Here is a 9622-nt window from a genome sequence, read left to right on the forward strand (position 1 = left end):
CAATACACATTAAGTACATGTATTGACGGGTCGCGGCGCCTGAGAGGCAGAACCCTCACCATGGTGTATTCCTGCTCAGTCTCCAGATCAAGATCAACCCGAATCGCGGTGTATGCTTTATGCACCAGGATGCAGGTCGAGGAGCCCCCCTGAAACGAGCTATACCCAGAGAATTTAGCATCATTGCCGGGCTCTTGCAAAGCAAGAAGCGCCGGCATGTCACCAAGGGACTGCAGGTAGAGCTGGAGATGTGACCGTTTTTTGTAGGCTCTAAAACCCCTGCAGTTCCATTGAATGATTTCGAATTGGTCTACTTTTTTAGTTTTCTGAGAAGGTTTGCCAGCCATTTTGATGTTTTTATTTTACGGTGCTGGGTAGCCACTCGGTTCGGGGGCCGGCGCAGCCCCAGGTAAGGGCTGCATCAACGCCGCGGCTATCGGGCCGGAACCGCTTTCTTCCGCTGCCTGTCGAGGAGCTATTTTGCGTTTTAGCTGCGGGGAGTCGCAGGAGAGATAATTTTTTATTTGGGAGCTGACCCAAGGCTGCACAGCCACAGAGTCAGTCACCTGGGCCGCAATGTCGGGAAGCATTGCAGCAAATGCGGACCTGAACATGTCCTGAAAGGACTCGCGGACCGCAATCATAATTTGGTTCGGGAGCGCTGCCACCCGCTCCTCCAACTGCTCGGCTTTACGCTCCAGGGCCTCGAAGCGGCCAGCGTCCGCAGGGGCCGAATCGACCACCGTGTCCGCGGTTTGCCGCGAGACGCTAGTTAGGCAAGATGATGCTGAGGATCCGTCATCGCTATCCTCGGGCTCAGTGTTCTGCATGGGCTCGGAATGCCCGGCCTGCTTAGCTTCTAATTCTTGAATTTTACGGGCGAGAATTTGATTTTGGCGCCTGAGCTCCTCTACCTGCCGCTGTAGGGCGGATTCGGTGGGGGAGGGAGGGGGGGGGGTGGGCCCAGAGACTAACCCACTCCAACTGCTCACCTGATTTTGGCGCGGTACCAGAGGCGGGAACTTCAACAAAACTTGGGTAGGGCCTAGTTGGTACATGATGTTGTGAAGGTAAAGGATGCGCAATCAAAGGACGAACCACGAAGAAAGACACAGGGACACACACAAGCGCACTAACAACTGTTTATTTCTTCCTTGAAACGCTTACTTATACACCTGGCCACGCATGCTCAAAAGCAATCTCTAACCACAATAGTCATGCCACCGGCTGTTAACGCAGACGCGAACGCAAAAAGTTGATTTCGGCAACGTACAGAGCCACGGACGTGTCACTGATACAATCTACCGCGTTTTCCTTTATGTGGAAAGCTTCCAAAGCCAGCCGCGCTTGTTCATTTTTACTTTATCCCAGTATCACGGTCTCGTCAAGTCGCGGTGCGCAATTGCGGCAAGAACTAAGATGGGACACAAGGTGTGCCCCTTTGTCTGTGTTGTTCCTGACTTCATTCGCATGTTCCCTGAGTCGCTCGTTTATGCACCGCCCTGTCTGCCCGATGTAGGTCTTACCACATGAAAGAGGGAAGGAGTATACCACCCCTGTGGCGCAAGGGATGTAGGTAGACCCGTGCCTGATTAGGCATCCACTCCTTCTATCACCGCACGTGCGGGCGCACAGCTTCGCCAGTTTATTCGGCGCAGAAAACGCCAGAGGGACACCATGCCTGCCTGCAACTCTCTTGACGTGATGAGACACCTTATGCAGATATGGCACCACCACAGGCCTGAACGCTTCGCGTTCACTCGTCCCTCTCATACTTGGCGTACCGGTCTTCATCTTTCGTATCAGGGCCTCGGCAACCGCCGTCAAGAGCGACATAGGGAAACCTGCTGCCGAAAGCCGGCGGACCTGATTGTCAAAACTTGCCTGCAATTGATGCTCACACGACTTTTTGAGAGCCGAATCCATGCAATGGGCAGCAATACATCTTTTCACAATCTTGGAATGCTCTGATTTGTACGGCAAAAGTTCCTTTTTTGCACGAGGTTGGTAAGACCAACATACATGCCGCACGCAGAACTCTAGTTTTAGGTCCAGGAACTGCCACGTCAGTGACACGTCCGTGGCTCTGTACGTTGCCGAAATCAACTTTTTGCGTTCGCGTCTGCGTTAACAGCCGGTGGCATGACTATTGTGGTTAGAGATTGCTTTTGAGCATGCGTGGCCAGGTGTATAAGTAAGCGTTTCAAGGAAGAAATAAACAGTTGTTAGTGCGCTTGTGTGTGTCCCTGTGTCTTTCTTCGTGGTTCGTCCTTTGATTGCGCATCCTTTACCGTCACAACAAGAGGCGGGAAATCCTCGGCTTTCAGGACCGGTGGCCTCGTCGCGTTTCCGGACTTCACAAATTTTGGCGGCCCGGGCTGGGCCTTCTTGGGTTCGGGCTTGGGTCCCGGAGCCTGCTTGGGTCCGGCCTTGGGCGTCTGGGTCTTTTTGGGTCCCGGCGTCTGCTTCTGCTTTGGGGCGGGTGGGGCTCCCGGCTTGATGACCTTGCGGTACTTGCCCGCGCAGCCAGGCGCCCCGGTTGGATGGCTGCCTCCGCAGATTAGGCAGCACGGGGAGCACTGATGTTCTGCTGGGCCGCTGTCAGGAGGAGCAGGAACCTGAGCCCCGCAGCGTTCACAGCGCCCAGGCTGCGGCCGTGGGCAGGCGTCGGCCCGATGCCCCACCGTGCCACAGCGTGGGCAGGCAGGGATCGTTTTCTTATAGAAGCGGACGGGGAGACGCTCGCAACTATAGAGCACGGTCCGCGGCACCCTTGTCCCCACAAAGGTAATCACAGCAGTCTGTGTTTTACCCAGTTTCCGCACAGATATCACATTGGGATCCTCACTCAGTTTCTTCCTCACGGTTTCGGACGTCTCGTCCGGAGAGACTGTAACGACGCCCTTGCAGAAGTCGCCGGAAAGCTTGGGGTGGCCCCGGAACAGTATCTTGCGGCCTCCTACTGGCAGCATGATGTCCCCGAGCAGCTTCTCCGCAGCTTCGACAGATTGAAGAGTGCATACGAGAAGGTTCTGGTCCCACACGGGCCACACAGCAAGTCACACACTTGCCGCGTCCCCGAGGATGCTGCGAATGGCAGCGCCGGCTTCGCCAGGACCTAAGGTATAAGGTAGCCTTTAGGTCGATGGTGTCGCGTGGCTTGAGCACCACGATAATTTCTTCTTTGCCGATGCGGGGCGTGTACTGTGGCCTCCATCGGGGCTGTTTGGCTTGTTGCGCATCAGCGCGCGACGCGTTCTCACCCTGCATATGCGCAGAGCACCCCGCCACCCTTTGCTCGCCGGCGTTCGCTTTGGCGTTCCTGGGGGTCTTCGTCTTCTTTCGTCCGCGCCATACGCGAAGCATATCTTGAAGATATTCCTCTTCGCTGGGAACAGGCTCCTCAAGTTGCACGGTTTCCATATTGACGATCCTTAGGGAGGTTGGATCGTAGCCGGTGACTTGGCCTGGGACCGCCATAGCCGGGGAATCCCCGAACGCGGCCGGTGCAGGCCTTGCCACCGTTAGGCTTAGCGCCGCAGAGGCGTGGCGGTCTTCAAGGCTGTGAAAATTCAACAAAATTGAGCGCACCTAGGCCAATGTGGTATCCAAGGATGCCGCCTAGCTTGCCGGGAACGATGATTCCAAGCTTGTGTGTGAAAAAAGTTGAGGATCGCAAATAGCAGCGATCATTGGCAGAGCCGACGTGGCGTGCGACCGCTCCCGCTGCCGACCACCGCGTTCGGCACAAGCTGTCGCGTAGCGAGCCTCTTGCTCCTTAAATCTTTCGTCAATTTGGCGAGCGAATTCGTCTAGACGGGTAGTGAGCCTGGAGAATTCATTGGCGAAGTCCTGGATGGCCGTCTGGACCGCAGCCTGAATTCTGGCTTCCATGAGTTCTTCGAATTTGGGAGGTAGGACTGGGGTTATCTCGGCCGGGATTGCTGTGGTCAAGGAGGTAGGGGAAGTTGCAGGCCGCTTCTTGGCTGGTGGTTCGTGAGTAGGCAGGGGTGGCGGTGGAAGAGTAGGGAGAGGTGGCGTTGGAGTAGTTGGAGTAGGAGCGGCCGGGGCCGCTGTGCCTGGGGTAGGAGTTTGGGCCTGCTGGTGAGCACGTAGCTGGCCTGGAGGCGGAGGTTGTTGGTTTGGAGGGAGGCGAGCTGCGCGCGGACACGCAACAGCTCTTCATATAGCGGGTTAGCGGAGTTCTGGGAGACTACGCCTGCCCAGCTCACCTGATTGGTGGTGCAGCGGCCGGGTGCTTGGGCAGGTGGCCGCGGGGGGACTGGAGGTGGTGGTGGCCAGGTTCCGGTCCAGGAGCGGGACCGGACCTTGGGCTTGGTAGTGCTAAGCGGCTTTTTCGGTGCCGCAGGCTGCAGCACCGGGAAGGACTCCGGGGTGAGCCGCGGGGCCTGGGGCTTGCGGGTCGTGGAACGGCTACGGTGTTGGGATGGGGCCTGACTGGTGGAAGCCTGGCTGGCGTTTGCCTTGGCGGCTCGCTTGGCATCCCAGTACCTCTTTTTGACGAGGTATGGAGTGCGGAAGCGCGCTTTGCACGTTCTGTCCGCCGTCAGGTGTTCTTTGCCCTCAGATCTTGCATTGCGGCGTGCAGGAGTGGTCCTCGGGGGGTTCTACTTGGTCGCAGCCGGGGCAGCGGCGTTGTTTAGGAGCCGCGCATACATCCGCGCGGTGGCCGAGTGCGCCGCAGTTAAGGCAGTGCTCAATCTTCTTTTTGAACAGGTAGCATCTGTAGAGGACAGAAGAGTAATAGATGTGCTTGGGCACCCAGTCTTTTTCGAAGAGAATAATGATGGACTCTGTCGAGCCCATCCGTCTAAAGTCGAGGATTGGAGGGTTCCGCTCGTGACTGAGACGGTCCTTGATATCTTCGTATGAATGATCGAGAGGGACCCCATGGACCACGCCGCGGGCGCAGTCCTCCGGGGTTGCTTGGTAGGAGTATATGTCGTAGGATGTTCCTTTGATAAGCACGTACTTGATGGCGACGTAGCGGAGTCGGCGCTGCGGGTCGGGTGTGTTGATGAGGATGAGGTGTTGGAGGGTATTGATGATGACTGTGTCAGGCTTTGCCTCTTGAGGTCCGAGGCGAGCTGCTTGCAGAATGGCATCGCGAAGCACAGCGCCATTCACGGTCTGAAGGTTGAGGCCGCCACGGGGACGAAGGATGATCTTATGATCGTCGATAGGTAGCTTGGGGTGGCGTATCGAAGATAGTTGGGGCGGCCGGGGCAGGCGTCCGGCCGAGGCTTGAGGCAGATTCGGAGTAATGGTGCGAGAAGAGTTGCGACTTGAGCATCGCTTGTCGTGCGCTGATTGCCAGCCGTTGGTAGAGGTCAGTTCGGAGGGTGATATGTCTTCTCTCTCTACTACAATGGGTTGCATGCCGCCTTCGAGGCACCGACGCGCCGGTGGTCCGAGCGCGAAGCTGCGTCTCTAGCGGCGTCCGGTATCGGTGGCTGCTGCGTCGCGAGGCTTAGCCTCTTAGCGCAACGCTGTGAGGAAAAGATATGGACTTGCCTCTTGATGTCGTAGTCCAAACCGAGAAAAGGTGGTACCGGCAGGTTCCTGACGAGAAGCGGAGGCTGACGATACTAGTTTCAGACGGCTGGAATGAGTTAACCCGGTCGTAAAGGATAGAGTTTGCGGAACGCATGTGAAGCGCGTCCGCTCACACGGCCTCCGGACGCACACAAGGCCTCCGAAGATGTTATGTGACTTACTCTTCATATAATATCATTCGCTTCGTAATTACTGAAAGGCTATCATTGGCGACATTACAGTTGTGACTGGTAGCCTTCTCGACAGTTATGTTCTTCGTCACCTCCATTACAATAAGGATGCTAAGCAGAGTGCATCAGCAAGGCAGTTATGGTGCCACAGATCAGTCTCTGCCAGAATGATGACACACTCATAAGTGGAAGACAGATAATATATTATATGGCAACACAATATGATCTCTGCCAGAAGGTTTGTGATGTACAGTCTGAGCTGCCTGCTCGAGAATTTTCGTCAGCACCATTACAAGCAGGCTACTTGATGCTGAGCACAGTGATGCAGCGCAGACGGAGTTCAGAGGCCTATAATATGAGGTCTGTGGATATTACATACTATGACAATAATAAGGCAGTGCGAGTAGGGTAAGGTGTGCACTTTACAACTGCCTCCTCGGGATTATCTTTTTCAGCTCCATTACAAACAGATGCTAGTTGCTGAGGAGGTGTATCGCAAGTCATTTCAGGAGCCCCTTGGAGAGTTCTCTTTTCCAGAATAATATTGTGCTATGATACTGTTAAAGGGGTGGAGACACCAAATTTTGAAGCTATAAAAAGCCTGCTATGGGATTCCTATGTATGCAAGGGCACTCACAGCCAGGTGTTGGACGCAACAAACGTTTAAAAAATATTTTAATTCGGTTCCAAAGATTACCTAAATGCTCACTCTCACGATCTAGACCCATCGCTAGCGCCATCAACGCTGACGTCACAAGGGGGTAAACAAATTAAAGTTTTAGTGACGTCATACCAAAATACAGTGACGTATGATGAGCGGGGCACAGCCGCGTGAGCGCAGTCGACGCACCAGCGAGCCGCATTTGCTGCTAACCGCCACTCGCTCGGTTTGCGGCGCGCCGTTGCGAACAGCGTCGCAGCGTCCGATTGCAGCTCGTCGCCTGCGTCCGGCCTGCTAGATGTCAACGGCGAGCCGCTCGCGACAAACGCAACGACGGGAAGCGGCAGCCAATGCGAGCTCGGAGAGCGGCAGCGTCATGATGAAATAGGGCGCACTCCTTGGAGCCGGGCGGCCTGCGCCAGTCTTCGTGCCGACCACCGGCATCCGAAGAACGCGACCGTATTGTTTGTTCACGTTCATAGCAAACCCTGGGATATATGAATATCAAAAAATGCATCTTTTCTGACGATCGTTGGCAAATACAGAGTTCCTGATAGAAGTGATGACTGCGATGCAAGCAAATTTCATCCCATAGCCGGTTTTGTGCTGCTGCTACCTGGTGCGGTTCGCCTGCCGTCTGCTAGCTCTGTTGCTGAAGACGTCGTGGAAATCGAACATATCTTTTATTGTGGGACGAGTTCACAGTAAAGGGGTGCCGAGCGGAGCACGTTTCTGAGCGCTGGCCAGTCCCGAAGCGCCCTCAGCTGCGGAGTCGGATGTGAAACCAGCTTAGGCCTAGCGACGACTAGGGCAGTCTGGGACCAGCGCGCAGGTCGTCGCCCGGCGTTGCCGCAGGCAGTGTCGTTGCCGAAAGATCCACTTTTAGTACAGTCATGCTGTCGTATCTCAAATCTAGGAAGCATCCTTACCGGTAGCATGGCTGTTTTGTGCGGACGTGAAGTACGCCGTGCCTGCCAGCCGGTCGGCCAGCCTGGATACCGTCTGCCGACGTCATAAAAGCGAGCTAAGGAGTGTTCTTGACGTAAATAATAAACCATGGTACAAGAAATGTGAAAAAAGTGTCATTTTTGAGGATCGCTGGCCAATACTGAGCTGCTGGTAGAGGTAACAACGGTGATATGAGCAATTTTCTTGCCAGAACCGCCTCGCAGCTGCCACTGGCCCGACGTTGCGGTCCGGCTCGCCTGGCGCCCGCTAGCTCCACTGCCGAAGACGTCGAGGAGATTGACCATACTATTTTATTGTGTCCCCGCAGGGAGGCGTCTGCAGCACGCAGACGTTGGTGAGTGGCGACACCACGGGGTTAACCCGAGCATCCGCAGGGACATCCCCGCAAGGGGATGATGGTGAACAATGCATCACCACGGACCCGAGCATCCGCGCTTAGCCGTGCGTGGCATCGCCGTGTCCGGGGAAAAGGGGATCCTGGTGGTTGAGCCGATGCCGAGCGTTTGGACCCTTAAGGCCCCTCGGCGGAGGCAACACACCACTTTGGCCCCAGCTTCCTGTAGACGGCACCTCCGGCCTGACCCGACTGGGGGAAATCGGCAGTCGCCTTTTCCTGTTCTCCTCTCATCTTTCACTTTCCTATCTCCTTTCTTACAACTTTCCTGTATCCTCCTCCCTTCTTTGTTTTTTCCTCTTTTTCCTGGCGGCGAGGGTTAACCGCGTGTGACCAACTACCCTGAGTTGAGTCATATTAGGTTATAGTTAAGGTGTACAGCTGGCGTGGGCAGGACTTACTTTCAAGTTCCTGTCGCGTCCCCTTGTTGGACTCCATGGTGGGTGGCTGGCACCATGACCGAAAAACCAAATTTTTTTATGGCTCCCCCCCTTTCCAAACTTGATCGCTCTCTGAAAAGAGTGCGGAACGAAGCAGCAGACTTTTTTTCGAAAAAGAAACCGACATTCACTAAGTTTCATGTTATACACAGTAACTGTGAACAAAAGCAAGCCCCAATCATATCCCCATTTCTTGTTACCAAATGCCTAACAGATACCTTAGGGCCTGGCTACAAGGTATCCAAAATGTCAAGCGGCGACCTACTCCTCGAACTACGCGAGAGCATCCAGTGCTCGAAACTTGCAAACATCGATTCCATAGGGGACATCTCTGTCTCCGTGACTCCCCACCGATCCCTCAACTCAGTCAAAGGCGTTATCTCAGAAGCTGACTTTATCCACCTAACAGAAACTGAAATGCTTCAAGGACTATCCGAACAAAATGTAATAGACGTCCACAGGATCAAAATCCGCAAGGATAACAAGGAAATAGACACCAAACACATGGTCCTCACATTTAACACCAGCAGCTTGCCCGAAACAATCGAAGTAGGATACCTGAAAGTCAACGTAAGACACTACATACCCAATCCCCGTCGCTGTTTCAATTGCCAGAAGTTTGGCCATGGCTCACAAAGCTGCCGCGGCCGCAAAACCTGCGCGAAATGCGCATCAAAGGACCACCAGTCTGAGGAATGCGACGCAGCACTACGCTGCGCAAACTGCGAAGGCGACCACGCTGCGTACTCCAGGGCGTGTCCGTCCTGGAAAAAGGAAAAAGAAATCATCACCATTAAGACCAAAGAAAACATTTCATTCAAAGAAGCCAGAAGGCGTTTTGCACTTAACAACACATTCTCCTTCACAGCGAAACCAAACTTCGCTGATGTGGTGCGCGGGGGCGTAGCACCACACAGCACTCCGGCACCTGCCGCGGCCACTTCCACCGCGCCTGTGGCAGTGCCATCCACGCCCCAGGCAGAGACAGCGAAAGCTGCTCTGCCAACTACAAGCCAGGGAGTGCCGGCCCACGGGTCAACACCCCGCAGGACTTCCCCCCGTCGGGGGAGGCCCGACACCCACACACCTGCGGAATCTCCGCGGTCGTCCAGCACCTCTTGCGAGGTGATGGACCAAACTCCCAGCCCGCCTGCTTTACAGCGGCGGAACAGCTCTCTTGAGCGGAAAAAAGGCAGGGCCACCATAACGGCCCCAGAACATAAGTAAACTCTCAATCGTTCCTATCCCAAACATAAATATGGCTTTCCTAGTTCAGTGGAACTGTAGTGGAATGTTGAGGAACTACAATGACATAAAAGATATCCTAGGGTCAATCTCGCCCGTAGTCTTATGTCTTCAAGAAACAAATCTAGGTCCACAACATACAAATATCCTGAAACATTATAAAACT

General features: G+C 54.7%; 1 pseudogene; it reads right to left on the minus strand.

Annotated features, from left to right (window-relative positions):
- Positions 1-3950: 3950 nt before the first annotated feature.
- Positions 3951-5400, minus strand: LOC149355390 (uncharacterized; annotated as a pseudogene).
- Between the last annotated feature and the right edge of the window lie 4222 nt (positions 5401-9622).

This window comes from Amblyomma mixtum, chromosome 3 (genome assembly GCF_055824585.1).
Source record: "Amblyomma mixtum isolate Tamu chromosome 3, ASM5582458v1, whole genome shotgun sequence".
NCBI lineage: Eukaryota > Metazoa > Arthropoda > Arachnida > Ixodida > Ixodidae > Amblyomma > Amblyomma mixtum.